Here is a 6890-nt window from a genome sequence, read left to right as displayed (position 1 = left end):
AATTTAAATAAGTCTGAGAATAGAATGAGGAAGAAAGAAGAAAAAAAACCATTGTGTAAACAAAAGTTAGTTAATTGCTTGAGGAAAATAAAGAAAAGAAGTTTCCATCCAAAGAAAAGAAAAATAAAAATAGAAATAAAATAAAAACTCCAAAAATAGAATAAAAGGGAGTAAAAAGCCAAAGAAAAGAAAAAGAAAAAAAAATATGGCTAAGGATGGAAACAAAGTATAGAAGCAAAAAGAAAATAACAAGGTTTTCTCTAAGTTACATAATATGAAACTCTATTATCTCGGACTTGTTTTTGAATATCCATTTCTTTCCTTCTTAAACCATCTCCTAATCCCATGCAACACCTAATAAAGACCTCTAGCTCAATTAGGAATAGGTTAGTGTGATAGTAAGTGGCGGATGTGTTTGATCGACTCGGCTTCCTTGTTGTCATTGAGATTGTAAGGTAAAGTGTGCCCACTGCTTTAATCTTTGGAGTAAATGCCGGAACTTGAGTGGAAAAATCGAGTGTTGTATCTTGACTATTATTGTGAGAACCTACTTAAGGACGCTATTCCGAGTTTCAGAAACGAACATGCTAGGCATTTCATAGTATTACTCATTGTATATATGTTTATGGTAGATGATTGATTATTATGTATATATTAGCTTAGGTTTCGACTTGATTACTCTATATGCATTGCTAGTGAGAGGTATAGTTAATTTAGGGCATGAATAAAGGAAACAATAGTTTTATTTCTTAGTGCGTTGTAGTATAGATGAAGTTTGTGAGTACCTTCACTTTGGAAAACTCTCACGAGGCTATAACTTCGTCCCACTAGGGAATTCCTAGTGGTTTAAGGCCTTGTTGCATATGGTCAATGCAATCGCGACTTTCAGTGAAACGAGAGTAGTTAGAACTCCATTTTTGGTCACTTATTCTAATTTCTCATCTTTGCTTGAGGACAAGCAAAAATGCTGTTTGGGGTGGTTTGATAAGAGCCCAAAACTGTAGTTTTAACCCTCAGAATGGACATACTTTTAGACCAATTATGTAAGTAATAATTAAGAGTTAACACCGATTACGTGTTTTATGCATTTCAGGGCTTCAAAGTCCATTATAATGCGAAATGTGCCACTTTAGCGAGATAAAGAAGCAAAGGTCGGTTACTAAGGAGTTCCGTGATTAAAGGCCAAGATTCAAGAAGACAAAGCCTTTCTAAAGCCCGGTCAAAAGCTGAAAAGTCGACGCGGGCAGAAACAACACACAAAGTCAGCAGAACTTCCGAAGGCCATATCTTTGGACTCAGACCTCGGAATGGGGCCTACCTTATGTCAAAACGACCGGCTCAGAAAGAGATTTCCAATGGTCTAAGTTTTGATCCAATCAGAGGAGCACAAGTGGATGAAAAGTCTGTTGAAGCCAACTGCAGCTGAAGATGCCTTTTTGGACTGAAAGAATTGGGTTTTGGGCCTGATTCTCTGGCCCAAAACGTGGCTCCAAGCCCATGCACGATTTTTGGATCTGAAAGTATAAAAACCAAAGCTTAGCTCTTTGTTAATGGTAGATAGGGTAGATAGTTAAGGTAGCTAGTTTTAGACCTAAAACAATAGATCTAGTTTTTATTTAATTAAATTTAGTTTAGTTTATATTCAATTCTTGTTTTAGATTAAACTCTTAGAATCATTACTCTTAATTAGTTTGATTAATAAAATAGCTAGTTTGTTAATTTCGATTCTTGTCATTTACATTTGTGTTAGATTTGATTTAATTTATTACTTGTTATTCAATTCTTAGTTATTAATTAGATTTTAATTATTGTTTAATTTAGATTAGTAAATTTCAATTCTTTATATTATGTTTAGTTTTAATTTAATCGGAAGTGATTGCGTAATGATTCTCGGCTAAACCTCCATTAGAGGGGGTTGAGAAACCTTGATGAAAGCTTGATTCCGATTATCGTAGAGTCGTCGTAATTTCCCTTCCAGTCTAGAAAGGATTAGTTCACCATGAGAATGGGTTTAATCGTTCACATGCTAGTTATGAATTGGTAGGAATGCCATGTGTAATTAGGGATTAGGAAGAACCAATTGTTCTTCGAAGCAGTTCAAGTCGGATTTCGACGATTCGTCGTTAATAGGATTAAGTTGAGTTAAAGTGGAATCAATCCCCCTCTAACTCCTTATCATCGAATCAACGTAGCATTCCCATAGTTGTTCTGATAATCGACTAGTTGCATCTTGTGGGTAGTTGCATCGTAGTCTAGTTGCCACTTCGTAAATCCTTCATTAGACTTTAGAGTAAGAATACTTATACGTAGAGAACACAGCATGCGGAAGGACTAGGAGTGGGACGAATCACTCTACTCCACTATATCTCATAGGATTGATAGTATAATCTTTGATAAACATAGGCACGTAAATAGTTTTAGTTTACTTACGTTTTGAGTTTCATCGTTCATTTCGTAGGTAAACTATTCATTTTATGTTTTATCAAATGGCGCCGCTGCCATCTTAGTTTCACTTTCGCATTGTTTTCATAGTGTAAGTAATTTTCTTAAAGTCCCATTTCACCCACCCACCCTTGTTTGATTCCTACTGTGGTTTTCCGATTCAGCGTTGAAAAGTTCCGGGAAAAATACACCGACGCGCGACAAGACCTATAAGGGCGCTGCTCTATAACTGGAACCTTAAAGCGAGCCGCCCCCCCTATGTGGAGCGACCCTCCCTAAAACACTGTAATTTGAAGATTACACGGAGCGCGACCGCGCCCTATGCGAGCGCACCCGCGCCCTAAGCTATATTTTTCAGGAATTCTAAAGTTTTGATTCGAACTTTGATATTTCAAGTTTTTCAGTGTTCTAACTTGTTATATACACTGAACACGCGTAAACAAGACGCTATTCATAAGCGAAGCAAGGACGCATCAGGTATTCCTTTCTTCCACACCTCACATCTCCTGTTAGAAGTTTATACTAGTATATCAGAATTGTTTGGAGTGTTGATGTGTTTAGCTAAGTTTGGTTTTAGCCTTGTATGAGATTAAGGTGCGGCGAACAAAACACCGAGCGTAATTACCCAACAAGCGTCAACAAACAAGTCTATCTAGTATACCACCCACTACACCTCTAGCTACTATTTCACACACACGTCACGACCAATGCCCGGAAGAAGAAGACTCCTCTCTTTGACTTCTACAAAGCCTTGAGCGATAGCCCCAAATCTTGCATCGTTCTAGCGGACCCGATTGGGGGATTTTGAATCCCCAAATATTTTAATTTGTTACCCGTTTTTCATGGATTAGACCATGAAAAACCTTATCGGCATTATCGTGGGATTGAACAAGTCCTAACAACATTCCACCATCCTACGGTTGGTGCGGAACAAATTAAACTCGGGGTATTCCCTTTCACCTTAGCCGATAAAGGCGTCTTGGTTAGCGCCAAAGCGCCTAATTATGTGGACTCGTGGGCTAAACTTGTTCAGCTGTTTATGGAACATTTTTACCCACCCCTAAAGACGGATGAGATGCTTTCCAAGATTCATTTTTTTCGACAAAATCCTCATGAATCATTTTCAGAGGCTTGGAATCGTTTCACCGATCTCCTTATAGAGTGTCCACATCATAACTTAGCGAAAGACACGTTAGTTCGTGCCTTTTTCAAAGGACTTCTACACCACCATAAAGAAGTCATAGACATAATGAATGGGGTAGTTTCTTAAGCAAAGGAGCCTCGGAGGCTTATAAATTTTTAGAGGATCAAACTAAGCGAAATAACAACTGGGGGGGTAGTGATAATATCCACCGCTCCGCTAGTTCATCAAATACAGTTAAGGCCGCCGGTATGTTTGAAATTAAACACGATCCCGAGCTTAAAACTCTAATCGAATCACTCACTAAAAAGGTAGAGGCCATTTTACGTTCAACAAAAGCCTATCCCGTCATGAGCGTAAATTCAAATCCATGTAGTTTCATTTGGAGCCACGAGCATCCCGATTCCCCATCGGCCCTATAGCCTATGAACAGGGCTTGTTCCATTAATAGTGAACTAACGCCCCTTGGAGAGATAATCCCAACTTCGGTTGGAGAAATAACCAACACGCCACACCTCCGAGGTACAATAATCAATATGTTAGGCCAACACATAGTTTTAACCAAGCTCCACGTCAAGGGCGTGGTCGGGTAATTTTAATAATTATAACAACCAAGTGCAACCTCGACAAGGTCAAGCACAAAGTCAAGGTAGTTATAATAATTATAATGCTAATAGAGGTATTGTTAGGTAAATAATAATTATCAAAATCCACCGATAAATAATGCACGGAAATAGTTCACACCACCCGTGACTACTACACCCACACAAACGGATCGTCTTGACACCTTCATACAAGTGAGCCAAAAACTTTTCCAAACCATGGCTCAATCTAACCAAGCGGCTTCTACAATCCGTTAATAATTTAACCCAACGGTTGGCTCAAGATAAAGCCCAACCCAAAGGTGTATTTCCGTGTCACGCAATACCTAATCCTAAAACAACAAATACAGACCTTTGAGATAACCGATAATACTAGTAATGAATATGAAAATGTAGGTGAGCTAAATGCCATCACCACTCTCCGATTCGGGCAGAGTGGTTGATAACAAAGTAACTATGCCTATAGTTACCCCGATAGCCCCCTATACACCGCTATTTTACTAGATACCGAAATCGAAACCCGAAGAGCCTACCACCGTATAGGTACCGGTTACAACACAACCTAAGAAACAGAAAAGCCACGGTTAAACATCCGGTGATACCATTGCTAAAATAGAAGCCGAAACCACCGTTTCCACAAAAATTAGCCGTGTTAACTAGGGATACTAATTATGAGGAGATTAGGGGCGTTTTCAAGAATCTAACTATAAACCTTCCCTTCCTCGAAGCTATTAAAAGCTACCACACCATGCTAAGTTTCTTAAGGAATTATGTACTACTAGGCGTAAAGACCAATATACCAAAAGGCGCTTTTTAACATAACAATTCCCAACTCTATCGAACATAATGGAATTGTTAAAGTACAAAGGACCACGGTAGATCCTACCGTACAATGCACCTTAGGAGATTCTTATACGACGACCGCGTCATTAGACTTGGGGGCTAGTGCTAACTTACTCCCGTTTTATTTGTATAGACAAATAGGTCTAGACGAGATGCAACCCACTAAAATGACGTTGCAATTAGCTGATCGGTCTATTAAGTATCCTAAGGGTGTGGTCGAAAATGTTACGGTAAAAGTTCAAGGATTTTTACTATCCGGCTGATTTTGTCATCCTCGATCGTAAGTCGATTAGCGACTCTGTCGATCATCTTAGAGCGTCCTTTTCGGCGCAACCGCCAATGCACTCATTAATTGCCGCGATGGTTCAATGTCCATGTCTTTTGGCCATCTTCTTGTTGAAGTCAATGTTTTTAAAACAAAGACCGCGATTACCCGATTCGATCTATGGATGGAGAGGTTAGCATGATCGAGAGCTTTGCTCGAGATTATTTCAACAACACGTTCCCACGATAATCATATGCCCAAATTTCTTTCCTTTGGAAGTTCGGACTCAACATTTCCATCCCTACACTAGTCGATACACATATTACGGATGAGGATGAGATAGATGACTTTCTCAAAGATGTAGAGGACTATCATAGTAACGAGGATATGACCAATCTAGATGAGCAATTCGATGAGTTTCTTAGAGCAGGTGATAATTCACCCTATCAAGAACTACTTTCCACAACATCCACCTCGACTTCCCTCCTTCCACCCTTTCAAAGGAATCTCGAGTTTGCACTTTCGATCCTTTTGTTTCTTCATTAGCTTCATAAGTTTTTAAATCCACCTAGTAAACAAATACTTCAGAAGACAAAAGCCTTTGACACCTTCATTTTCAAACTTGAAACAGTCCCTACACACACCATGAATGAGTTTTGTGCTAAAACCACATCCTCATTGTTTACATGCTGTCCTTCTACAACTTATCCATATCCACCATATTCTCCACAACCATTCACTTTTCCACACTTATTTACTAGAACACCCACTCGTTCAAAAATGAAAAAGAAGGTACATGCTAGGTTACGTAATAGGGTTATCCGACTTCGCTTTCATTTCACTAGGTTGCGTCATAGGAAATCTTGGTGCTTGATTGTGTTTGGATATGTTTTCTATGATATTTATTTATGGAATGATCCACAACTATTTCGGTTGTTGATATATGATAAACTGCATGTTCATACATATGTTTAGATAAAGTCTCGAGTATCGACTATAAAACGACTCAACTTTTGTGTTTGGTGCATTTCCTTTCATTTCCATATATTGGTGAGTGCACCATTAAGGTAACCGGGCCCTCCCTACGGAGTGTGTGGCTGTAAGTACCGGATCCTAAGTCCACGTTTGACATAATTCACATTTTCCACTCTTGCATGTTTTCTCGGATTTTTGAGTCACGTTTCTCTATGGGGTGAATTATGTCTTTCTTGTTTATTGTTTTTCTTTTTAAAAGTAAAATATATATATATTAAAGAATAAACATAGTAATCTAGGAAGTCTCGGGAATCTGACTTTAAAAGACCCACTGCTAAAAACAAATTTTCTAAGCTTTGTTGTAAAAAATTTGTTTGGGGGTGGGGTGTCCGTGTTTCCGTCCTAGAATGTTTATGTCCCATTACAGTTGCTTATGCCGTTTAATTGTATTACGATCCGGGTTGACATAATCTTGAATTTAGAGATCAGTCGTTCGCATAATGTACGTCATGCACGCACTTTGAGGCATTTCCCACTATCTTATATGTCATCCACGGTCGGAATAGAGTGTTTTATGGATCATTGGATTGGAAATTCTCTCCTGATCATTTCCATATCTCAT

At 38.7% G+C, this 6890-nt stretch overlaps 1 non-coding gene across 1 annotated transcript; it reads right to left on the bottom strand.

Annotated features, from left to right (window-relative positions):
• Nucleotides 1–3517: 3517 nt before the first annotated feature.
• Nucleotides 3518–3621, bottom strand: LOC147512291 (small nucleolar RNA R71). The gene has a single exon (XR_015219655.1). It is a non-coding gene; the product is annotated as a small nucleolar RNA R71 (small nucleolar RNA).
• Nucleotides 3622–6890: the final 3269 nt, after the last annotated feature.

This window comes from Coptis chinensis, chromosome 3, assembly GCF_015680905.1.
Source record: "Coptis chinensis isolate HL-2020 chromosome 3, ASM1568090v1, whole genome shotgun sequence".
NCBI lineage: Eukaryota > Viridiplantae > Streptophyta > Magnoliopsida > Ranunculales > Ranunculaceae > Coptis > Coptis chinensis.
Note: the sequence above shows the minus strand (reverse complement) of the source record. Positions and strands in the feature narration are given on the sequence as shown.